A 26,501-nucleotide genomic window follows, 5' to 3' on the forward strand; every position below is an offset into this window, starting at 1 on the left:
GGAAGAAGGTATTCCTTCTGTCTGACTTTCCTACTCTGAGGAAGAGTTTCACACCCTTTAACTCATTAATCAGAATGGGTCACATGATAATTGTTAGCTGCAGTGTAGGCTGGGAAAGCTATTAACAGGGTAGGAAGTCAATGCTGTGGACCAGGCACAAGCTCCAAGTGTCCTTTGACTGCACCCTGGACTTATATTCTGACCTCATCCCAGAGCTCTTTGCCTCTCTGGACTTAATTAATAACCCAGTCAGGTCCCAGGATAATTCCCACACATGGCTCTGCCTTATTCTGAGTCCATGAGTCTGCAGGCCTGGGCAGCCAGTGGTAGCTGTCACTCCTCTGCCTTACACTGAAAGTTCTCTCCTGTCCTTGGCTTAGAAGATGGTTCTTAACTCCCTTCTGCTGTGAGTCTGTGTTCTCCAGAGAAATGGAGGCAAGAGAGGATGTAGGGGTGGGGGTGTTTCTGTACTTGTGTGTCTCTCTTTTTGTGTGTATGTCTCTCTGTGTGCATATGTGTCTCTCTGTAAGTGTGTATATCTGTATATATGTGTATGTGTGTGTGTATGTCTGTGCCTGTATGTTTGTATGTGATCTCTGTGTCTCTATCTTTGTGTGTATGTGTGCTTGTCCCTCTATGTCTGTGTGTATCTGTGTATGTGCATGTGTCTATGTGTGTATAATAGGTAGAGACAGAGATTTTCATCATTATCATTATTGTTATTTAACTTTTATATGTTTATATACTATATATGTATGCGCATGTGTGTATATTTGTATCACTATGTGTATCTGTATGTGTGTGCCTATCTGTGCGTGTATCAGTGTTTATATGTGCGTATGTGTGTGTATAGTAGGTAGAGACAGTTCTCATATGATTGTTATTATCATTTAACTTTTATGTATGTTTGTGTGTGTGTCTGTGTGGGTGTATGCCATGTGCATAGGGTGCCCACAGTGGCCAGAAGAAGGCATTGGGTCCCTTGGGACTGGACTGGAATTGCAGGCAGTTGTGAGCTCCCTGGTGTGGGTGCTGGGAAACAAAGAAGACCTCTGGAAGATCAGCAAGCGCCCCTAACCACTGGGCCATCTCTCCAGCCCCCAGAGGTTTATTTGAAGAAATCAGTGCACCCAACTCTGGAGGCTGACAATCCTGCAATCCAGGGCCCTGTACTGAGGCCTCAGGGAGGCTCATGCTGCAGCTCAACTCCATCTTTGGCTGGTAGAATTCTTCTTGTTTAGAGCGCATTGGCCCTTTTCATCTCACTCGGGCTTTTAACTGATTTGCTAGATACACCCACTATGTGGACGGTAGCCTGCTTTTCTCGAAGTCCAATGACTTAATTCAGATCTCCCCCCCAAACCCTCACAGAAACATCCAAAGGAATGTTCTCACAAATACCTCGGGCCTGTGGCCAACCCACACATCTGTCAGTTCCTTATTCTGAACCTGGGTTGGTCACGCCCTCCTTGTGGCTCCCTTAGTTTCATGCAATATTGCATACTGCAGGTGCCTTCCTGGCAGGCTGTCAGCAGTCAGCACGCCACTTCCTTCCCTTGGTCTTGGGGCTTCAAGAACCCCTGTCCTCAGCTTGCTTTGTCCTCGGATCAGAATAGTTAAGAGACTAGAATTAAAATCATGTGACTTTAATGCCCAAGCTGAGATGCCACGAGAGTGAAAATTCTGGAGGACCAGGGGCGAGTGGTCTTCTAAAGGAGGAGGAGAAGACAGCTGGGGGATGCAGAAACGAGGTTCATAAGTTGCCCAAAGATCACAATACCGTAGTTCCCATGATACTGGGCCCAGACAATCTCTTCTCATACCCTCACTTCTCACGCTCAACCCTGCATTCCTGAACCAGTTCAGGGCATTTTTGTTGCTTATGATCAGAAGATGCCTTAGGCTCTTCCTTCTCCCCCTTGGCATCTCTCAGAGGTGTCGTCTCTTTGGCCACCAGGACAAAGCACAGGCTCTAGGATAATGTTCAAGCGCTGTTTTGGACTTAGATCAATGCACCTTCTCAGCCTCTTAGAAATCCACTGTCCCTGCATTCAACATCCATGTTCTAGCCAAACTCCTCCCTTCCCCCTCCCTCCCTTCCCCCATCCTTCCTCTCCTCTCCCTTCCTTTCCCTCTCCTTCTCTCTCCCTCCTTCCCCCTCCCTCCTCCCTCTCCCTGTATGTGTATCTCTCTCTCTCTCTCTCTCTCTCACACACACACACACACACACACACACACACACACACACACACCATGCTCTCATGTGCACTTGCATGCTAGGGTTTGAACTCAGGGCTCTCTGCTCTCCCACAGGGCTGTTAGAGACAAGAGACTTAGCTCACAATTCTCCCTGTGCCTGGCTTTGGGGAAGACCTCAAGGCAGACTAGGCAGGGGCGTGCGCCAGAGGTATAGAGACTGCATTACCAACAGGAAGCAGGGGGAGACTCAGATCCCAGAACCCCTTCAGAAGGCTACTCCCAACTAGTCTAAGGACCTTGTACTAGGTCTTAGCTCTTAAAGATTCCAGCATCTCCCACATTACACAATGGGGATCAAGTCTTGAAGGACAAACAACACTGAAACCAGAGCATCTGAAGCTGTTTCTTGGAATATCTCTCCCACCCAGTCCATGAGCTGCCCTACGCTAGAAAGTCACCTCCTGGCTTCCTCCCCACTCCGTACCCTGAGTTTTCACAGAACAATCCGTTTCACCAAGGGAGCATATGACCTAAAAGAAGGGGCGTGTTCGTATGAATCCCTTGTTGTAGAAATGAGAAGTGGGGAGTCCTCTGTGGCTTCCATTTCCTCCTCTGCAGCCTGGAGGAAATAGCAATGCTTACCTTACAGGGCTCTGAGGAGAATCAGTTGAGATGCTGTACGCAAAGAACTCAACACCATATGCAAACACTTGACACATGGCACGCCTTCCTGTCTCGTGAGCCCGAACTGAGCACTGTGCAGATTTAGAGATGCTGGAATTGGCTAGGTCTGGGTCCTGCAGCAGCTTTCAGGGTTAGGAACTGGCTCTACTCCTCCAGGACACCAGAACTGAAACCCTCACCACATCTCAGGACTCTGGGTGCACAAAGGCCAGCAAATCGTGCCCACTCCCAACCACACTCTTGGTCCTGCACAAACCCTAAGCCACCATAGGAAATAAGCGGTGACAAAACCCAGCTGGTTCTCAGTGGAATTTTCCACAGGCTCCTCCTATTAAATGTTATCACCATACTGTGTCATTCATTATTTTAATTGTTGCATTTGTTTGTTTGTCTTTCCCCCCTTTCTCTCTCTCTTCCTTTTCCCCTTTCTCCGCCCCCCAATTTCTAGCTGTCAGACTCGGCAGAGATTATGCATTCTACAGGAAAAACCTTTTTTTTTTCCCCCTTTCTATTTTTGTCAACAGCAGTTTGGGTTTTCTTAGCATGAGAGATTTCTTCCGGTGCCCTTTGCCGGAAGAAGATGGTGTTCACACACTCAGAGCAGGGGAACTTGGGGATGGCAGCCTCCACAGCCCCTGTAAGGTCGGACCGATGCCTCTGTCAGGGCTTAGCCACTTCCAATGGTCTCTCCATGGGATGGAGCTGAAAAGCTTCGGAACTGGAAAAGGTTGCAGTTGGGAGGCTGGTTGTAGCATATTTCCCAGCACAGGCAGTTTGACCATCCCACAGTCTTGTAGTGATGAGGTGAGCAGGCCTGCTTTTCGTCCCACCTGGATCCCGCACGGCTAGCTTTACATCCAAAATAACAACACACAAATTGTATTCATTTAAACACTGCCTGGCCCATTAGTTTCAGCCTCTTATTGGCTAATTCTCACATCTTGCTTAACCCATTTCTATTAATGTGTGTAGCACCACGAGGTGGTTACTTACCAGGAAGATTCTAGCCTATGTCCATCTTGGGTTGAAGCTTTATCGCATTTGACCTCACTTCCTTCTACCCAGCATCCTGTTCTGTTTACTCCACCCACCTAAGGGCTGGCCTATCAAATGGGCAAAGGCAATTTCTTTATTAACCAATGAAATAAACACAACAGATTGACAGATGACAATACTACCTCACCGTCTTGTGGTGGCTCTGCTCCCTTGGGGTTAACTCCTTTCACCCAGCTTATTAACCCCATTCTGATCAGCACCCTGTCCTTCATACCAGTCTTCTTCCCGTCCTCTTAACAAGGCCATACCTCCTACCTCAAAGGAACTTGCTGCTCTTCCCATGTAGACACTGTCCTACCCTCTCTTATTTCGCCAGCTCAGTTCTAATGCCAATCACACTAGTCATGGTAAACACAGTTGTCCCAGGTATCCCCAGTCCTATTACCTGTTTTAATTTCCCTTAGTAGAACCACCTGGCCTGTCTGTCTCTGTGTGGTGTAGTAGACCCTTGTCTATCTTGTCCAGCTCTGGATCCTGGCACAAAATTAGTGCCCAACAAGCTTCCGTAGACTTTTGCTGAGTAAATAAGTGAATTTAATACTTCCTTATTTAGTTTTTGTTTATTTGTTTTTGAGGCAGGGTTTCATGTCATTAGGACACTCTGGAGCCAAGGACAACCTTGAACTCTTGATCTTCTGGTCTCCCAAGTATTGGGATTACAGGTCTACACACCACACCTGATTTTCTCTTCCCTTTCATCTCTTGATTTGGGCCTTGCCCAAGCTCTTTGCAGCAGGCATTGACTATGACGCTGCCTTTACAGACTAGGAAAGGGCCTCAGAGTTGGGAACTGATCCTCTCTGGCTGCCTATCCTTGCTGTGTGACAAAGCACAGCTCAGCACACTTGCCTAAAACAGGGAACTGTTCTCTCTGTGGGCTGACGTGGTTCTTATGCTGCTCTTGCCTGAGCCCGCTCTGCATTCACCTGACAGTTCTAGGCCAGCTGAGCATCAATCTCCAGCTGCTCTGTCATCTGAAGCGGCTGCACAGTGCAGTGACCGGATCACCACAGGGATGGTGGAGAGAGAGCTCAAGCTGCAAAGCTCCCTGATCCAGACCCCCAGAGCAGGGTATATGTTCCACCCCCCATCGCACAGGAGCCTGGACCAAACTGTGGGGTTCATTTTGAAACAGCCATCCTTCCAAGCCACCAAGGGCTCGAACCAGCCTGACCGCGCTGACGACTCGGAAAGAACTGAAGGGACCACGGCCATCAACAAGATGGGATGACTTTGGGTCTAAAGAATGGACTCGGCAGTTAAGAGCACTGGCTGGTCTTCCTGAAGACTTGAGTTTGAGTCCCACCACCCTCACAGTGGCTCAGATTTGTAACTCCAGTCCCAGGCTGTCCAGTGCCGTCTTCTGGTCTCCATGGACACAGGGCACACTCATGGTGTAAAGACATACATCCAGGTAGAACATTCATACATACAAAAATAAAAACTAAAAACTTTTTTTAAAAAAAAATAAAGAGATCATATGACCTCAGAAATTACAAAGGCTTTCAGCAGGCTGAGCTCTTGTTAATAGTGCTTGTTTCCTGGGGACTCAGGTAAGGAAGCAGCCTCTTCCAGAGGCCCCTCTAATGGCATCTCACAGAAGACAGAAAAGAGACATTGCGAGTTCCAGCCAAAGCCATTCCCGTCAACACATTAGTATCCATACACGTTACAGCCCATCACGGTCTAGCTGAGAAGAGCACTATGTGGGTGTGGACAGTGCCCTCACTCATCGTGAGGAGGCCACTGGGGATGGGAGGAGCCTGGATTTGAACGTAACTCCAAGGAGAAGTGTGGGCTTGCACTTTTGTTTTGTTTGGTTTTGATTTTTTGTTTTTCGAAACAGGGTTTCTTTGTATGTAACAGCCCTAGCTGCCCCGGAACTCACTCTGTAGACCAGGTTGGCCCCGAACTCACAGAGATCCCCCTGCCTCTGCCTCCCGAGTGCTGGGATTAAAGGCATACACCACCATGCCCGGCTCAACTTGCACTTTTTACAGATGACCTGGGCTGCTTGTCAATGGCGAGCAAACAAGAGAAGCATCCAAAATGCCACCTCAAACTGGTTTGGCATATATATCCCTAGTGAGCAGAGGATATACAAAGCTCCTATTTCCCTCCCACTGCCCTGGCCAAGGCTTTCTCCTTTGCTGTCCAAGCTTCTCTGAGGTGCCCAGGACCCCTTAGGGCTACAAATGGAGACACCTGCCTAGTGCTTACCACAGGGCTTCGATAGAGGGGCAGGATGGCCACAGTGCTGTGCCAGGCACAGGAGCAGCAGCCTGGCAGAGAAAGGCAGGTAGGTGAGTGGAGCAGCCCCTGGGTCTTTGGGGATCTGCTGTGTGAGGGAGTTCTCTGCAGAAGTTTGGCAAAGGGAAGTGAGAGATTCAAGTCTATGCAGATTTCAAGCACATACTACTGACAGGTGCTCCACCTCAGGCTGCCTTGGCTCCACATCTGGGAGATGGGACTTCCTGCCTGGACAGACTTTATTTGTCCTACCCCCAAAACCCCACCCCCTCCCTGTTGTCACCAGAACCCCGGTCTGACTGAGCTCTGCCTATTCTCAGTTCTCAGACCTCTGCCTTTCCAGGTCCCCAAACTGGTTCTTCTCTCACATTCTGCAAGCTTGGAGTGGTCAGGTCCCGGGAATTCGGGAAGGATTCTGCCGATTTCGGGTTTAGAATTCTCAAGCCGGAGTGGGCCATAGCTAAGCATCCCCTCTCACGCCATCAGTGTGCACGCAGGTGGGCAGGGTCTCAGGCCAGGGAGGTGCCCAGGGTAAGGGCAGGAGGAAGCCATCGGGTGTGTGTGCGCGCGCGGAAGGGGGGGGGGTTGATAAGTGACCCTGTAAAAAGAACAGAGACAAGGGAGAAAGTGTCCTGAGAAGGAAAGCGGGGGTTGGGGGAGAAAGAGAGGGAAAGAGAGAGGGAGGGGGAGGGAGAAGAGAGAGCAAAAGAGGGAGGGAAGGAGGAAAGAGAAGAGGAGGAGGGAGAGAGGAGGACAAATAGGGGAGTGGATGGGGATGAATATGTGAGAAAAATGCTAAGGGAAGGAGCGGCTTTCAGAATAAGGAGGAGCGAGCTAAGGGCGGGGACGAGGAAGTGGGTGTTAGGCGCACGCCACCAGCTCCATCCTTGTCCCAGCCCGTGCAGGCGCGCGGACCTAAGCGACCCGGTGCTGGCAGCGCACAGCAGCAGCACCAGGTAAGGTAAGGTGGCCGCCGCCTCCTGGGAGACGTCTCCTCGGGAAGGGAACGCGGGTGGGTGACGCGATGACCAGGCTGTGGCGTGGAAGCTTTGGCTGCCTGCTCCAGGATCCTCGGGGTGCATTGTGACCCCGTGTCCAGTTCGACCTCGGGCTGCGCTGCAAACAGCAGGCACCTGACCTTGAGCTAGAGCCTCTACCTCGGTTTCCTCCCTGTAACCCTCAAGGGTCATACCCACCACAAAGTGGGATTAAGAGCTAGGTTTGCAACCCCATCCCGCCAAGCGAGGGATTGTGGGGCAGCCTCAGACGCCCCCTACCCGCTAGGGTGGATTTGAAAGTCTACCTTCACCTTAAGGCTTGCTTTGTCCCTCAGTCTGGGCGGTGGCGGTGGCGTTGCTCCCCTGATGTATATGTGGGAGCTTGGAAAGACTTTTGGATTGCTGAGCACCAGAGAGGCGCCTGGGGCTGACGGGAAGGAGGCTCTCTAGTTTCTCAAGAACAGGTCGCCCTGCCTACATCCTCCTGAGATGCTGCCCCATAATGGGGAACGAAGACGCCCCTGCGCTCTACTGGGAGGGAGGGACTCCTCCATCAGGGACTTGTGGTAGCTGTTGTCTGGTAGAGGAAGTGGCCTTGACTCTGGCTTTGGCCTCTGGAGCAACCCAGTGACCTTGAGCCTGGAAGCCTCGGTTTCCCCACCTGACACTCATTCTGACAACAGGTTGATGCTGCTGATCCTATCCTGGCCCTGAACATGAAATATGACCCTGAAATGCATAGCTCAGGGCCCGGCACCTAGCATGTACCCCTGATCAGCTATGCTTCCCTGCTTGTTCCCTGTGTAGGGGGCAGAGTAGCTACATGCTAACTGGAGGTGGCTGATGACTGTCGGGTTCCCTTACCAAGCATTGCCATTAAGGGTCAGGAAGGAAGGTCACTTCTCAGTGTCCCACAGAAAGCTGATACCAGGCCGACTGCCTGTGCAGCTAACTCCTCTCCCTGCTGTATCACCCTGTCTGGGTCAACCTCCTCCCATTTTGTATCAGCCTAGATGGTTTCCCCGGGTTCTGAAGCTGGTGCATTCCCTCTGTGCTGGACTAATAGCTAATTTGCACTCACTGCATTGACTCAGATGTGTATTATCCAACTCTCATGAAATGAAGGATACATCAGAATTGGAGGGACAAGGCAGAAGGCAAAAATCTGGTGACAGATTCCATCTGGCAAACACTCCTTTTAGAGACACTACCTCCTGAAGATCTGGGGACCCTTCCAGCTGTCATGTCCATGGGGAAAACAAACCCAGCTGTGGTCCCACTCCACCAACGCCCCAAAGAAGTAAAAGCAGGATTAAGCTGCAATCTGAAGGATTTAGCTCATCCCTGGGAGGGAAAACATCCCTGATACTGGGGTAAGGGTCTTGGCAGGCCAAAAATGTTCTTTGCCAAAAGTGTTTTAAGACAAGAGTACACTCACACGAAGTGACTGGGATGAGGAAAAAGACTCTATCAATCCTCAAGATAAGCACCCAAACTCAAGAGTGTCTCCACGGCCAAAGAGAGGGCTTGGCATGTCTTTACTGAAAACAGAGAGCTGGGAATGGATGGGAACAGCCTAACCCATTGCAGATACAGATGTGGCCCCAGGCTTGTGACAAAAGCTTGGGGAGAAGGGGGAAGGGAATCCAAAGGCGGTTAACAATGTTTGCCCAGGGTGACAGGACAGGGTTGTTCCTCAGGCTTTCCTGATTTTATGCAAGGAGCATATACTTCAGTCATCAGCACACAGGCTTCTGTGGCTTCCAGGACTGTGGTCATGGGGAGAAATGGAGAGAGTAAACAGAGAGGCATTTCCAGTGTGGTTTTGTGAATGGACACCCTGCCTCTGAGGCTTCCAGGTCCCCTGGAGCAGGTGTCCTTAGAAGCAGTTTGCCCGATTAAGTTTGTCACCATCTTTTTGTTCCCTATCTTTCATCTGACCCCCACCCGTTCCCAGTTCTCATATTTATCTCATTATGAGTTGCATAATACAGATCTGAGAATTCACTCCCCTGCTCAAAAATAGGTCCAAAGTCCTTAGATGGGAATGCATGGCTCTTCTGTGCTTCATTCTTACGGGTACACACCTTCCCAGGGACCCCTGAAGGTGGAGGTTCTAGGACCTTTTCTCACCAGTCCTTGCACAAAGCTAGTGTGAGTGTTCTTGTCAGTGGCAGAAGGACACAGGCACACCTGTGTGGAAACCTGTCAATGTCACAGGCGGAGAAGGAATCATAATCACTAATGCCAACAGCATCTGACACTTTGTGTGCTCCCCAACACATGAGTAACCATCCCACAGCCCTGCGAGAAGCAATGCCCTGGCCCACGTAGGTTATAAAATGGCTCCTAAGTGACCACAAGGTGATAAACTCTGTGCTGGAGTCCAGGGACCCAACACAAGGCACCTTCTCTACAGGGAATGCAGAGGGAGAATGGAAACAGGTACCCTAAAATTGGAGAGCGTAGGAAACTGGAGACCTCAGGGGGAGATGCTCAAATGATTCTGCAATAGTCGCCAGCAAGGAAGGCGGTACTGACCAACGACCATGCTGCACTTCAGGGGACCTTGTTGACAACTGCAAGGTTTTGAATGTCACGATGTCAGGAGGGATGCTCTGGCATCTAGCTGTAGAGACTAGGGACACTGTTGAGCAGTCCACAGCCCTGTATACTGCTGTAGACTCTCAGCCCTGCAGCAAAGAATGACCTTGCCCCAAATGTGGATGGTGCTGGGGTTCACAAACCCTAGGGTGGAAGAGATCCGTCCTAAGTGAGATCAGTATGTCCAAGATGTCTGCAGGTAGACACTAAGTATTCTTGTGAGCTGGCCACTGCCATCCAGAACCTGCTCTGTGGCTGCCGGGCTCCCATGCTTCCCCTTCATGCCTTCAGAAACCAGGGTGGCCTTTTATTTAACTATAAAATTTTATATTAGAAAATCCACCCATTTAAACTGTACCAGTCAAGGGTTTAATAGAGCCGCTGGCTTTCGAAAGCACTCTAAACCTTACCCACACCCATAGTACAGGTTACTTGTATTGGTGGGTCCACAGTCACCAAATTTTAAAACCATTTTCACCATCACTGAAACAAACATTAGCCGTTCACCCTCCCCTTCACCCTTCAGCAGCACCCACCTCAACCCAGCTGTTCATTTACTTTCTATCTCTGTAGACCTTTTTGTTTTGGACATCTTGGATAAATATTCTCACAGCATGGGACCTTTCGTGACTGGCTTCTTCTACCTTGGGAAATGTTTTCATGGTCCATCCTGTTGGAGCATGTTGATGCATATGCTTGCATGCCTTTTTAGAGCTGACTAATATTCCACTGTATGGGAGCCCCTTTCTATTTACCAGTTGATGGGAAGAAGTTGGGTTGCTTCCACTCTAGGGCTGTTTTGGTCGGTGTTTCTGTGAGCACTTGGGTACAGGCCTTTTGGAAAGACGCATACTTTTCGTGGGGTGTGTACGTGGGAGCAGATGTACCCATTGACTTGAGTTCCCCCATCCACTTGTGCCTTTTGTTCAGGATCTGTCCAAACATTCAGGTAAAGCTTCTCACCTCACTTCCTTACTTAGACCACACTGTGAACTCCACAGATGTCTGTCTGCCTGGCAGCCTGTGACCTTGGCTGTGTCTCTCCTCTCTCTGCTGGCCTCAAAACGAGCACTCTCCTTCTCCAACCTTGGCATGTTTCCTCTGTCCATGTTGCCCCAGGTGGAGCCCCATAGAGACCCTCCCTGGCATCTTCACCTCCAGGCTAGTCCAGACTCCCTAGAACATCTCAAAATTTCCTTTAATCATTCTTTCCAACCTGATAAAATCTTGACGAACTGCCTCAGGTGTGACTCCACATTTCCTCCCTCTCTGAGATCCTGGGCAAGTAGAATTTCCTCTCTGGACCTCGGGTGACCAATCTGAAGAAACCACAGGGGCCTATCAATGGCTGATCTCAGAGGGGTTTTTCCAACTCCACCCTTGTTTGACAGTGTAGTGAGAAGGGTGTGGGCCTGGCCACAAGGAGAGAAAGCTAGCTAGGCCCACGATGGTCATGGATTGGAGCAAGCAGAATGGCAAATTGCTACCAAACTCATGAGACCTTTCTCCTGGATTATATGGGAACTTTGGCCTGGTTTCTGGACTCAGAAAACAGCAGAGGTGATCATAAATACTTCTAGCTCCAGAAAAAAAAATAAATACCATGGTCACTGCCAACTCTAAAATTACTCCTGATAGAATGGCCTCCAAACATCCAACCAGCATCTCTGAGCATCAGGGCTATCCGTTCTTTCACTGAGACATTCAGGAAACACTCGCTAAGCCTGCCATGTGTCGAACCCTGAGCAGTTCACAGAAGACAGAGGCAGGTGAATGTGGCGCCTGCCCAAGATGCATGTTTAGCAGGGAAGACAGTGCTGAGGATGCCAAGGGACAGCACAGCCCTTCAACCATGTGCAGTGCCCATACTTGGAGAATCGAGCGCTCCCTCTTCAGAGGAAGTCACCTCCAAAGAGTTCTAAGACTGCCTTGGAGGTGATGGGTGTGCAAGGAGTGGCTGGGTCTTCCAGGCAGAGACACAGAAGGTCCAGAGGCATGGGGCTGCAGCACTTCCGGGTGTTCTTAGGGCAGTTAGAACAGCTAGGCTTCATTTGATGTCTACAGGGGATGGGGTGGGAAAGGGTCGTACGGAAGTCCACAGGACGCAGATCCTTCTCTGCCGAGTGCACTGTGGGAGCCACGTGGAAGTCTAGGCTTTCAGTGATCAGGTTTGCTATCCCTTCAGGAAGCACAGAGGAAGGTGGGCTAGAGGAGGGTACAGACCTGGAGCCCACTGAGGATGCCCTGGCCCTCCATCCTTACAGCCAGAGAAGGGAATGGATTCAGAAGGAATGGGAGGTCAAATCACCAGGGCAGGTATGAGGGAAAGGGAAGGGAGGGATGCAAGTGGAGAGAAACAGCAGCGGGAATGGGCCAGGCTCCTGGGGTCTCGGCTGCCACGAAGGAGGCCCAGACTGATGGGAGGTGGCATCTGAACCCAGAGTTCCAGTGTCTGGAGATTGGAGGATGAAGGAAGTCAGACAGGGGAGTTCAGACCCAGGCATCTGGGTGGCAGAGAAACAGGAATGGGAATGCAGAGAATAAAAGATGAATGAAGCCTTCTGGGAACCTGAAGAACAGACAGTATGCTGGGAAGTGGGCAGGGGGAAGGGGGACACAGACAGACAGACGGACGGATGGACGACTGAGGCCTCATCAGAGCCAAGAGCAGGAGGCTCAGCTGCAGGGCTACTATGGGTTATTTCCAGAAGCAAAAATACTCATTACTCAGGAGAAAGCCTTCGGTTGGAGTAGGGCATCTCTCGCCTCAGCTCCCACGCCCAGAGTGGAGCATATGCTATCTTGCTACTCTACCAGAGGAGGATGTTAGTCCTCCCCACACTACTGCCAACGAATCTGTCCCGATCGGGAGCGAAACTCAAGCAATAATGACCTCTGAAAAGGCATTTCGAAAAGGGAGGTCTAAGACAGGGAGTCTTCCAAACTCTGCAGGGCACAGGAGGACATGCAGTGACCACATGTCCAGGGGACTTCCACAGAACCCACAAGATGTTTGTTTGTTTGAATGAGCCAAATGTTTCATGTTTCCCCAGCAGATATTAATTGTGCAGAGCGGTGGGTTTTGTCAGAACTTTTCCATGCATGTACTTGCTGTGTTTCGGTTATAGTCATACACCCATTACCCTCTCTCTGGTCCCTTCCCACTGTCACTAATCCCCTGGCTCTTTCCAGCCAGGCTTTCTTCTGATGTCACATCTGTGTGTGTGTGTGTGTGTGTGTGTGTGTGTGTGCGTGCGTGCAGGCACGTGTACACACATGCAAGTGCTTTTGCACACGTGTGTCTCAGTGGTTTTCACTGGAGTTGTTTAGAGGAGCATGGGCAAAGGTTTGTTTACTTGGGGAGTTTGCCAGTGGCTATACCACTGAAGAAAGTTTTCCTTCCTACCAAGCAACATTCACCGTGTATGGGTTCTAGGAGATATGGAGCCTTGAGACCCTTCCGTGATTGACTGTCAGTTAGGCTCAGTCCTGCATCCATAGGTACATCAGCTGTGGTTCAAGAGTGCAGGGGCTACATCATGCCTGGCTCAGTGCTCCACGCCTCCCCCATGCTTCCCACCCCCTTCCTTGGGCTCCTGCATTCTTTCTGCCCTTTCTTCCAAGATGCGCCCCGAGCGTTGGGGTGCTGTAAACGTCTCCTTTGTGGTTGGATATTTATCAGTTGTTTATTTATCAGCATTTTGATGTTATGAGTCTCTGCAGTCAGGGCTAGCAAAGCTGATAGCAGCACTGGTGGACGGGCCTGGACGCAGACGTGCAGAGGCATTTGGATGGGCACATCATGTCCATTCAGCAAGATAAAGCAATTGCTTCTTCACTGGGGCCTGCGCCTTCCCCAGCCACAGGCTCTTGGTGGGTTTCTAGTAATAGAAGTGAATTGCCTCCTGTAGAGTAGGCATCTAATCCAATCAAAAGTCTGCCAGTTCCCCTCATAGCGGTCTCGCCTCTGTTGCACCTGGGGACTCCTCTTGCCTGGCTGGTTATATTGTTAGATGCAGGGTACACAGTTGAAAGGCAGCTGTTGACAGCTCTCCCCCTGCGGCCTGCACGGCCCCTTCCAACACTGAGGGCTAACACAGTGGGGAGGAAGTTTCCAGACTAATTCCAGGTCGGTTTCTCTGAGTCCTGCAACCGAGGCATATGCGAGTCACCGTTTTTTAAAGGAAAGTTCACTGGAAATGAAGGCATCCTGTTTTAGAGCCAAAAGGTTTGAATTCACATCCAGCATTCTAGCTTCTTCTGAAAAATGTAATGAGGTGGCTCTGGGCCCATAGCTGTTCAGTGGCCACCCCTCTGGACATGGCTCTACCCATCCCCAACACACACAGTGGATGTTAAGGTACACATCCCACACACAGCCTATGTTGATCCCGTGGACAAGAGGATTTGATCAATCCTGAGCAGGGCTGATGAGGTTTCATCATGAAACCCGGAACATCATGTCCCTTTTCTGTTGTTTGTTTGGAGACAGGCTATCTAATCCAGTGTGGCCTCAAATTTACAATTCTCCGGCCCAAGGCCTTCAAATATGGGAATTACAGGTATACACCACCATCCCTGAATTGACAGGCAACTAAAAGCCTAAGACTTGTTTACATCTTGAATTTTCCATTAGTATCTCCAGGCTGTGGATGATCGCAGAGAAGAAAACACAACAGATAAAAGGGCTCGCTGGATTTTATTTAAATTTTCATTATATTCATATTATATGTGTATTCATATTTTTACCCCAAAGGGGAACATGTATATGCTATCCTATATTGCATGCGCTGGTTTTTATTTGCTAACATTAACTCTCAATAAAGAAAGGATGTAAAATTGGTATCAATAACACATACCCCAAAAAAAACAGTTTTTACAATCAAATCTCTCTGGGCATTAGTATTTTGCGGTGTTCTCCCCTGCTTCATGTGGATAGGATAGAAGTTCATAGAATCATTACATTTGAATTATTTGAATCCTAGTGAGTTTTAAAAATCTAATTACAAGTATTTCTCCCCCTTATTATTTGTAGTTTCCAGTGTGTGGCAATAGTAGGTGTAGCATCTCTGATGCTTGACTCAACTACTCTTAAGTTCTGAGCATCAAAAATCACTTTCACCAGTCAAGCCATTGTCAAGAGCACAGCCCCTTCTGTGGCTAAGCGGGCATGTCTGGGAAGTCTGGCCCTTGGGGTTAGTAGAGCAGGAATGGCGGAGGGGGGGGGATAAGAGAGCTGCTAAGTGAGAGGGCGGGAAGGGATTCCAGAGGAGGAGCAGCAGAACAGGGTAAACAGGAGAAGCTAGAGAAAGACAGGCAGACATGTGGGCCAGGGATTGGCTTGTCTGTCAACAACCCACAGCATTGATGCCCTGGTGTGAGCTCGGAGATACTGGGGCCTGAGATGCAGTTACCTCCTGTTCCCTTACAAGTCAGATGATGTGGTGGTTTGAATAGGAATGGACCCCATAGGCTCATATATTTCAATGCTTAGTCATCAGGGAATGGTACTATTTGATAAGGATTAGGAGGCGCGGTCTTGCTAGAGTAGGTGTGGCCTTGTTAGAGGAAATGTGTCACTAGAGGTGGGGTTTTGAGGTTTCAAAAGTCCTAGCCAGACCCAGTGGCTCTCTCTTCCTGCTGCCTGCAGATCCAAATGTGAACTGCTCAACTACTTCTCCAGCACCAGGTCTGACTGTGTACTGCCACCGTCCGAGCCATGCTCCCCACCAAGCTCCCCATCATGATGATAATGAACTCAACCTCTGAAGCTGAGTTGCCTTGGTTATAATATCTCTTCACAGCAATAGAACACTGACTAGGGCAGACAGTATTGTACAGGGACAGCTGGCTCTTCTAGGTGACAGGTGAGAGGTGGGGAGACCTGAGCTGTTGCAGCCAGAGAGAAGGTGCTGGTCTAGGGGAGTCTTGCTCTTGACCTTTAATCAAAAAGCCCCCTAACATCCTCTGAGGTCAGGATTATTTCACCACTTTTCAGGAGGGGAAATGGAAACAGGAAACAAAGCTACTGTCCCCAAATTGCTTATCCCTGGTCTACTCAGATCCTGCCCAAGAGGCCCAAAGACCATGCTTCTGGCCTGGACACCTGACTTCATGGGCACTCCAAGCTCTCCCAGCTCTGTGATGAGAGCCCCCAGCAACTGCCAAAAAAAAAAAGTGTTTTTGCATCTGGTGTCTGAGGCTCACTGAGAATGAAATGGGGTGGGGAGTGGGAACAAGGCTGTGACCAAGTCAGTCAAAGCCATGAGGCTGTTGAAACAGCGTCCACATGCAATGTCTCCGGGGTGGATTAGGAAGGAGGCTACAAGGCCAGCCAGAACTGCCTACATCAGAGAGGGAATAGGGAAGGGGAGGAAATGAGACTTCCCCAGTGAGGGAAACCGAGGCTGGATTCTCCACTGGACTGTCTGTATAGACATCGTCAGGGAGGCTGAGCATCACACACCCTTGAAAGACACCCTGTGACACAGAGGCACAGAGAGCCCTGTCCCCCCTCAGATGCCGCAGTGTTCATGTCACCAATGTCTGTCATCCATGTGACATCCAGGACATGAGCCTCGCCTGCTCACTTGAGTATTTTAAAATAAACTTGTATCTATTTTAAACTAAAACAAACCAGGGGCCAGTGTGGAGATGCTCAGAGGAAGAGCTCTTCTCAAGGATTCCTGGGGGCTTAGGTTCCATCCTGGCACCACTGTTAGCAGAACAATTTCCCACTAGTGAATTCAGGCTTCGTTTCTATTCTACGAGCACATGCTACCTTTCCATTGCTACAGTCAATAGAATTACAGAAGGAACTTAGTTCCTTGTTATAATAACCAATCTACCTTCAAGTTTTCCTGACTAACTCCCCTGCTTCAGGGCCATGACTGTGTTCAAACCCATGCAACCCTAACAGGGCCCTCTTAATATTCTCAAAAAGCCTCAGTGCTACCCCAGGGGAATTGGCCTCTTCTGCTCTTGGCCTGAGCCGCAGAACCTCAAAGATGTCATGATCATCTAATTGGGTAGAGACTTTCTAAGAAGCCTCATTTTAACAAACTAAGGGAACTGCTACCTCAAAACGGCAAGCTCCAGCCTCTCAGAGACCAGGAAGCTGGCATTCCTGCCTGGTAAATCTGCTCTAAGTGACCCCCAGCATGAGGACAGACCCAAAGCTGACCACTAGGGATATGGCCCTGGAATGTCTTCCAAAGGCACCAGCCAAGTGCAGTTAGCTAGAGGATGCCACAGCAGAGCCCAGCCTCCTCAGGACACTTCCCTCGTCTTTCTGCTGGGCAGACAGCATCCAGCACAAAGCCTGTCTTCACAAGTGAGGCCCGCTTCATGAGACTTCTTGAGGTCTGTTCGAGAAGTGTGTGCTTTTGCTCCTTGTAAACTAAAAATATTATGAAGCCAAGCCATGACAGTCAGACACTGACCCTAACTAGAAATCTAGATGTTTCCATTATATCTCCCGATTATAAAAATGGGCATTTAAAAAATTATGAGATTGTTTACGCTCAATAACACTCTTCAGCAGACTGAAATGCATGTAACCACTGGCTTACTTCTTTACACAAACATCAGCAAACTGAGGGTAATGCGTGTCACTGAAGGGGCTGGGGTCAATCAAAGAAAGCCAGCCCGTCCATCCATGTGGAATACTGGACAGAGATTCCTGCACACTCAATGATCACTGGGTTGTTTCCCGTCTTCAGTCTGGCAACAGATGATGCATAGGTCCCATGAGCCTTGCCCTTACCGCTGGCTTCCCTTCTTCTCCCTCACCCCATGGCCTCCCTGAGACCAGACCGCAGGGACCCCTTGACTGTTCACAGAGGAGGTCAGTCCACTGGCCAAAGACCTGCCACAAGAAAACTACAAAAATCTTGTCCTGGCTAGCTTTGCCAAACCCTGTCTGGGCACAGGCCTGTTACAGTGTTTCTATTCCACCATGACTGAAAGGTGGTTTGACCAGAAGCCTCTGAGGATCTTTATCAGAAGAGCCACCAAGGGCTTATTAGGCTTATGAGCCCTGTGTGGGTTTGGTCTCCTCAGCAGATTGGAATCTTACAAATCTCCCTCAGCCCGATGTCTCAGGAAACTTCTCTCCACGTATTATGTATTTAGAGTCTGACTATGCCTTGCCCCCAGGATAGACTCCTAGCTCCACAATGATCCAGCCCTTCCCACTTGGCCTCACCCCTCTCCCTCACGATTACTGCCACTGTTAGGGGGCTGTCACCAAAGTGACCCCTTCCAGCACGGGCTCCCCTTCCTCTCTGCTCTCCCCCTTCATTCTCCACCTTCCAACCCAAACACGGGCCCATCCAGCCTGCCCTGGCCCCATTCCCAGTCCACAAGCTGCTTTAGATAGACTTGTTTTAGTCGCTCGCTGCCTCTCTCCATCTGGTGACCTTGGCTGCCTTCACTTCCAGACAAGGTGGGACTTCAAATAGGCTTCTGTGACAGAGAAGCAGACAGTCGCCATGAGGCATGCCATCTGTGGGGGAGCCTCCACGTTCCTTACACAGCCCCGACTTCCACTTTCATCCTCTCAGCCCAGACGGAAGCACGGCCTCAGAGAGGTCAGCGACTTTCCCAGCAACACAATGACAGCACTGCTAAGCCAATATCCGACACACATCAGGCAGCTGCCTTCCCACAGCATGGTGATGGTTCCCTGGGGAGGGTGAGATAATCCCCCTGGTGCAGAGCAGGCAGCCCTGGGGACCACCGAAGATAGATTTGAGTCATCGGTGACATACACATAACTAATGCCCAGATGTCATGTAAACTTTCCTTTGACCGTGGAGAAGACACCTGTCACATGCTACCCTTCCCACTCTGCAGCACCTCTCGAAAGCAGACCAGTCACCCTCTGGTCTGCCCTCGGGGGCATCAATGACATTGGCTGTGCATCTATTAGGGTGACCTATGTGTGGGAGAGTGATTCTATCCATGCAGATGAAGATCAAAACATTCCTTTTGCAAAAATATTTAACCAATTCAAGGGGAAAAATGTCAGATAAAAATATAGATGTGATGTTTTGTAAATTTGGCTAAGATTGCGATGGGGTGGAGGAGTGGAGGAGGCTTGAGAAACAGGGAGGGGGAGACAAGATGAATCCAAGGTGAATTCCAAGGTTGACTCTTGACAGACATAACCAACTGTGTGACCTTCATCAACGTAGCTGGTTTCTCTGTGTCATTTTGCAAAATGGGGTGACAGTGATATTCCACAGTTCTCCTACAGGCCTCACATTGAGGTAATGGGTGTGGAGAGACTGGGGGGAAAGGATGACCTAAGATAACCAATAGGGTGAATGTTCTTGGCAAGAGTTAGTTGTTTGCCTCTGATACCTCTAAAATGACCCAGCCGACTATAAAGCTTTTTCCTATACAACTAACCTGTACCCTGGGGCAGAGAACAGAGAAGAAGGAAAGACCCGGTCCCTGGGGAGACGGTGACAGAGGTGACCATAGCAGTGACTGTGGTGATGACTGAGATAATGACGGTGATGGCAGGGTGGGAGTGGCGTATCCATTTGGCAGACTTGAAAGCTGTGTGGAACAGAGATGCAAGGACCTGAAAGACACAGAGTTCTGTAGCTCTATCTGTAAGGAAGGACCTGGAGCCTCTCACAGACCTACAAAAAAAATTTTTTTGCAAGCTCACGTCCATGCATACAAAGCTACAGATCAAAAATACAAGAGAGAAAAACACTAACTGCCAGTGGCACCTTGTAATCACACAGCCTCATAGTGTTAGCCGTCTGGTCACAACCACGGTGTCCTTTCTGTGGAATGTGCATAAACTGCAATGCTTTCCAGCCCTGCTATTTCCCCGGGGAATAGCGTTTTCAACAGAGAGTGTGTGAGGCCCTTGACAGGTCTCTAAATGACATATTGGGAAAAGTCTGTAAGAAAGTTCTCTGTCATTAAAAGTACGTAAGGAGACCAAGATGGCAGTCTCTTGGGGGTAAAAGGGCCTTCGTGAATATTAGGGGGTGGCTGTGTTTGGATTCTATCCACATCTCTTCTATTTTGTTATTTGGTAGACACATAATTCCTTCCTGCTTTCTTTTGTTTCTTCCTTCCTTTTTTCCTTCCTTCCCTACCCCCCTCCCTTCCTTCTCTTCATGCATATAGAGTAGGGAGAACCTTAAGTCATTCTAAGCCTGCTTGCTCATTTTTCTACCAAAGAAACTGAGTGTATAAGAGATAACCTAGAAAATCAGAGTCATGCCAGGACTTAGCCTGGGAATCCAAATTTTCACTAGGTTACCCTCCTCACCCCAGTTCCTGCCCTGGGAGCTTTTGACCCCAAGGTGGTGGGGATTCGAGCTCCCAAAGCAGGGACTCCTCTACTTTGCTTCTTTGAGAACCAAGGCAGAAGTCTGCCTTGGCTCAGTCTAGACCCTGTTGCTACACACCTTCACCAGGCCTTCCCCACACCTGCATGCCAACCCTTGCTCAGGGTACACTTTGACCAAGATACTCCAGTTCCTAATCTATAAAACAGATATGAGCAGTAGCTACAGAGCCGCAGTGGAGATTAAATGAGATCTTGTATGTAATAGGAGCTAGAATGTTCCCTGGTACTTCAAAGTGCCTGATAAATGGGGCATTACTATGTGATGGCCATTCCAGTCATATTTGGCCACTCTCCAGCTAACAACCGTTGATCTCCTATTGCCTGTCAGAGAGCAAGATAAAGGGGCTCTTAGATCTTACACTAACCAGAGCTCACACTCCTACAGGGAGTGGCAACAAGCCAGGTGGGTGTAGGCAGGACGCTGAGGCAGGAGAATCAAGAATTCATGGTCACTCTCGCCTACCTAGTGAGTGCAAAGTCAGCTTGGCCATGAGATTCTGTATCAAAAGAATTAAGTAATGCAAAATGTGCTATGTAAAAGGCCGGGTGGGGTGGTCGTGACAGTGGTGGGTGGTCGGGTGGATCCCCCTTCAGAACTGATACGTGTTCTGAGCTACTGAATCTGTGCTGGCAGAGTATCACAGAGTTGGTGGCACCAATAAAGAAGGTGGCAGCGAGAGGAGAGAAGACGGATATGGATTTTTGAGGCAGGACACATGGGGCTGGCTGGTGGTTGGGTGCTAGTGATGAAGGAGCATTTCACTGAGCAATGTCCATCTCTGAACAATGAATTGGTTGAAGGCAGGGCAAGAACAGAATAGAAAAAAAGACTCAGAGACCTATTGTCTGAAGTTTCTGTCCCACCTGGTCCTGAAGTCATTAAATCCCAAAGAATCACACAGAGGTCTACATTAATTATGAATTGATTGGCCCATTAGCTCAGGCTTCTTATAAACTAATTCTTATAATTTACATTAGCCCATTATTCTTGTCTGTGTTAGCCATGTGGCTTGGTACCTTTTTCAGCAAGGCTTGCTCTGTGTCTGGCTTCCTCTGCAGCTGAGTGATGACTGTAGACTGGAACTTCCCTCTTCCCAGAATTCTCATTGTCCCGCCTCTACTTCCTGCCTGGTCATCCCACCTCTACTTCCTGCCTGGCTACTGGCTGATCAGCATTTATTTAAAACACAAGTGACAGGGTACAGACTACCCCCCCCCCACACACACACACACTTTTTTTAAACAAGAACTCTGAACCGAATCTCCTTTGTTTAGCTTTTCTATTGACCATTATCCATAACAACTTGTAAGCCAATTCTAAACAAAGACAAACATCCATAATCCATTTTTTGGGGGGGGGGAATGTGGGCATAGTTTCCAAGCTATTTCCTGCTGATTGGAGGTGCTGATAATCTTATGGGGACCTGAAGAAAAATTAGAATCATGATCAAGTCCTGACTGGAGTATCCTGTGAAGCTTGATCATCTCAGGCAACAGTCTTGGAACCGTTCTGGATGTAGAGCTCAAACATCTGGGCCATTCCTCCTATCAGAGATTCCTCAGGAGGTCTTCCTTGGTCAAACCTGACTTTTCTTAAGGCAGAATGAATCCACGGGGACCCACTTCCTGGTTTCTGAGTGGTGATACACAGAGCAGACAAGTCTAAAAACGGTAACTAAACCGCTGGTCACCAGGGGTTGGAGGAGGGGACCGACAAGGAGAGGGTCAGCTTACAGGATGCTGTGTTTTGGAAGCCAGCTGAGGGGAGGGTTGTACAGTGTGACCAAGATACTGAAAACTGCCGGACTCTGCACCGCCATAACAGCGACTTATGCAAATTCCAGCTCAGGTAGGGAAAAATAGATGACTCAGGAATAATGGCTTTCTCAGACAAACACAAAACTAAGGGACCATGTCCCCAGGAGGGTCTTAGCCACCTCCATGAACTGCTGTCAGATGCTAAGCAGATGTCCCTGAAAGGGAGACGTGACAGCCAAGCTAGCCAGATTCTAGATGCACATGGGAAGGCCGTGAATGCTCCCAGACTTTGACCTGAACCTTGTTCAAAGTTCTGCCAGTCGCCTCCCCAGCTGTGCGTCTTTAGACAAGTGACTTGCCCTCTCTGAGCCTTAGTTTTGCTACTCATCAGGTGGCAATAATGGCCCCTGCTGTCGACGTGTTACCACCTGTATGTGCCTGGTCTGTGGAGGGTGACTGGAGCATGGGGATGGTCACAGTCTAGGCTTCAAATCCAAGCCACCTTCTCTCTCTATGATCCATCCATCATACTAGAGAGGCCTCTGTGCCCCCAACATCCTGCTCTGAGCTGATGGGAACCTGACTGGGAGGTAGCAAGGCTCTTACCACCCTGGGCCAAGAGCAGCAGCTACAGGCCTTTGCCCCAAATTCCAGATGACATTCAGATATGCTCACCTTTCAGCCTGTTTGTGTAGGGGGGTGGAGGGCACGATGTTTGGAACAAGGTGACATAAGGAGAAACAAAAGCCAGCTCTCGTTTTAGGTTCATGTGGCCGGAAGACACAAAGTGTGGAATGAAAGCCTCTGTACGGCGAGGTCTTCCCACTCAGCTACAGCCCCGGCGTGTCTTCCTTCGGTGATGGTAACGACCAAATGTCCCATTCACTACGGATGAGGAAGCAGCTGCTGATCTCACTATCCAAAAAACCTTAAAGGCTCCCATGGCCATGCTTTTCAGGAAGGAAGAAGCCCGAGCTGCAAACGCAGGCAGTCAGGCCAAGCGGCCTTTGTCTGTTGAAAAGCTAAATGCAGAGTGGCTAAAAATAGGGCCTGTGGAGGCAGGCGGATCTGGGCTCAAATCCTGACTTGCCTTCTTCCCGGTTTTGAGACTCTGGGCAAGTGCCACAACTCCTAAACTTTGCTTTCTGCCTTTGTCAAGTGGGGAGAATAAAAACCCCTCCCCTGACAAAACTGTGCAAAGATTAAATAGAACAGCGCACAGCCCCGGGCCAGCCATGAGGTAAACCCTGTGGGCTAAGCTAGTTCCCCAGGGGACCAGCCTCACTGACTGCTCAGGGAGAGACCTGGCATTCTGTGTGTCATCCACTTCACAGATGGTCTTGAACTTGTTCTGAGAACCGTCACTGGCACCCTGTTGCTGTCAGAAGACTAAACATCTAAGCGCGCTATCCCTAGCTGCATTTGCCTCCCGACGACCAGCTGGGAAGACAGGCAGGCTCCGGACCTCGCAAGCAAGGCAGGCACTGCCATTTCTACTCCAAGGAAACCTCTGGGGGACATGGCACAGTCACACACGTGACCATCAGCTGTGAACCTCACAGAGGGAAGGAGAATGGCCGTGGGGCTTAGGAGCCTGGAGGCAGTGGACTTCTTACAAGGCAGCCCTTTCCCTAACCTGGAGCCCTTAGCACCTCTGCCTCCACCCCTCTCGTTCTGACACACACCCCCTCACACATTCACTTACTCTGATACACACCCTAAACACACACCCGCACATACCCACTCAGAGCTGCCCCCACGCCAGGGCTGCTTCCTCTGAATCTCCTTACCTCTCTCAACCTTTATTGTCCACCCCTTGCTGTTCTGAGTTCCTGGAGAGCTGGGACCTGCCATGTCATTTCCATCTGTGTCCCTGGCCCCTGCCTCGTTCTTCTGCATATGATGCTAAGTCCCAAGTCTCAGCTCAAGACGAACCTCCATGTCAGCATTTCCTGGCAGCCCCAAGAGGGCAGAGCGCACTCTTGAGAAGGCCTGACCTCATTTCAGCCACGACCCTCTAAGCCCAAGTCACCTTGCCAGTCACCATATGAGGTGGCTGCTCTGAGGCCTAGGTGACTGTTCTTCCACAAAGAATGAAAGTCATGGTGCTTCAGTAGCTACCTGCTTGCTGTATCCGTTTAGGGCTGCTTCTTAGGAGTTGGTTCTGGGGCGCTTCTAACCCTCTCTGCCCGGGGTATGTGGGATACTGAAGTAAATGGGCTGCCCTCTGGAGACCCAGTGACATCAGTGTCTGATCACCTATGGTGATGGCTAGGGGCATCATTAGTGCCTGCTCATGCAAACCCGTCAGGGACCTCTGATGGGTGCAGGAAAACAAGGCCAGGAGTCCTGCTCCCGCCTTCTAAGTTCGAGCATCCTCTACCACTCTCCCTGTCCCCTGCTAGAAGCTTCCCACGCATCGTAGGTTAAAGAAAACCCTCTCTTACCTCAAGCTCTTTGGGGGTCTGCTCTCCATGTGGGATCTGCTTGCTCCCCATTTTCACTGCCACCTCCTTTCCTTCTTCCATGGCTCTCTCCACTCTCCTCTGTAGTGTACTTGATACAATTGCTATTAAATCAGCAAGTCTAGCACAGCTTCCATGGTTCATCCCTGCGCCACACCCCCGGCCTCCATGTCTGTTGTGCTTGCAGCTCTGTCCCAAGAGCCCAGTCCAGGGTCTGCACCTGGATGGCTTTCAGGAAATGGATGGCGCATGCGTGCTGTCGGATGGCGCATGCGTGTGTGCTGTTGGGCCCTGATGAAGGTGCCGTTTGGCGTGGTGTGCACCCTGGTGCAATGCCGTTTGGCATGGGATGTGCTCAGGGTTTCAGTTTCCTTATGCTCACCATTTTGGTACCCACCAACTGAAGAAGGAAGTAGCCATTCTGGGACACCTTTGTCCCTCTGAAGAGAGCACATCAGAAACAGAACTCACATCCATCAGGGTCAGAGTCCCTGACTCCGGCACGCCTCTATTTCCCAGAATGCTTTTCTAGAATGAGAATCAGCCCACTTACGTCCCAGGAAGGATGCCCAGTGACCTCCATGTTCCTTACCTACTGTAAGTGATGCTGGAGATACACACCACTGAGCCTTAACTGACCCCCACCCCACCCCCACTCTGGCTGCCTGTAGCCAAGCCTAGCATCCCACAAGGTAATGCTGGTGGTGAAAGCACATGTTTCACAGAAGGGAAAACTCTACTTACCACAGAGGACATAGCACCAAGCCAAACTTCATCCAATAGGACTGGTCCAGCCTGTCCCCCAGCCCATGTTTTCCTAGTCATTTTTTTCTAGATTAGTAGCAATGAGGTAGAAGCTGGGGCATCAGACCAACCTAGATTTACCCCCCGCTACTTTCCAGATGTGAAATGGTGTTCCGGACATCACCCCAATTCAGTTCCTGAGGAAACAGTACAGATAGTAAATTACCCCAGAATGCCCCAGGAGGAACATTTATTTTCACAAGGCCATGAAAACTCAGAACTCTGAACAAAAAGCATTAGCTATGGGCAGGTAAGGAAAAATGAAGGGTTTGGAGGATGGAAAAACTACCTCCAAGAACCAGGAGATGACGGGAGACAAGCCTTGGAAGAAGAGTAAGAACATCCAGGACAAGAAAGGGCTGGAGGGCATGCCAGGCAGCAGAAACAACACCTGCAGTGGCTCAGGGTCAGAGGAGCCCTGGCATGTTCCAGAAGCAGGAAAAAGTGAATCCTGCCACAGCTGTGATCCTCAGAATGCTGGGAGGCACAACGGGCGTTCAGCAGGCAGGAACTGACATTGACAGTAGGAGATTGGACCAGATCACAGAATGTGTTGAATACCCAGCCAAAGGCAGGTCATGGGAACCGGCCAGAGCAGACCTCCCCACCCAGAGCCCAGCATAGCTGGGTGGGTGTAACAGGTACCCAAGAGATGCAATGGGGTCCCAGCCTATGGTTGCTTCTGAGCGCTGCTTATGTGGGCCACCTGGGATGAAAGGCATACAATGAGTTTGTTAACAAGGTGGCAGTGGTTGGGGACACCTGTGGGTAAAATCGAAAGCTTTCCTTTGTGTACTGGAGACGTGCTCTGCATGGGTACATCCAGGAAGCCCCTCTTTCAAATGTGTTAAGGCAATTCTGAGGAACCTTTGAAAGGTGATATATATATAAATGCACAGCTGAAGTATTTGTGGGCAACCCATGAGATGGCAAAGGAAATGGCTGGTGAATAACAAACACATCTTTCTCACACACAGACAGAGGTAGAGTCAAACTGCTTGAATTTGATCAAAGATAAGATATCATGCATACTATTTTTTTTTCGATTTTACACAACTGCTTTGGAATATTCAATATAAAACAAACATATTTCACCTGTCCATTCAGGCATAGTCACCAGGCCCAATGAGCCTCAATGATGAGCATTCAGGTGGGGAAACGACCTATAAACACTTCACACTGTACACACTTCTCTTCATATGAGCAATGAGAAAGGATGTGGATGGGTGGGTGGATGAATGGATAGGTGGATGGATGGGTGGGTGGGTGAATGGATGGATGGGTGGATGGGTGGGTGGATGG

The 26,501-nt window shown here is 49.7% G+C and overlaps 1 protein-coding gene across 3 annotated transcripts in view; it reads left to right on the plus strand.

Annotated features, from left to right (window-relative positions):
• Window positions 1-7,043: 7,043 nt before the first annotated feature.
• The window catches only part of Hrh2 (histamine receptor H2), a 39,260-nt gene continuing 19,802 nt past the window's right edge, over window positions 7,044-26,501 (plus strand). For all 3 annotated transcript variants that reach the window (XR_003377532.1, XM_026782833.1, XM_005355192.2), the window contains exon 1: window positions 7,044-7,145. The gene's annotated coding sequence lies outside the window, so the exon portion shown is untranslated. The remainder of the gene's footprint in view (window positions 7,146-26,501) is intronic.

Source organism: Microtus ochrogaster, chromosome 16, assembly GCF_000317375.1.
Source record: "Microtus ochrogaster isolate Prairie Vole_2 chromosome 16, MicOch1.0, whole genome shotgun sequence".
Classification (NCBI taxonomy): Eukaryota; Metazoa; Chordata; class Mammalia; order Rodentia; family Cricetidae; genus Microtus; species Microtus ochrogaster.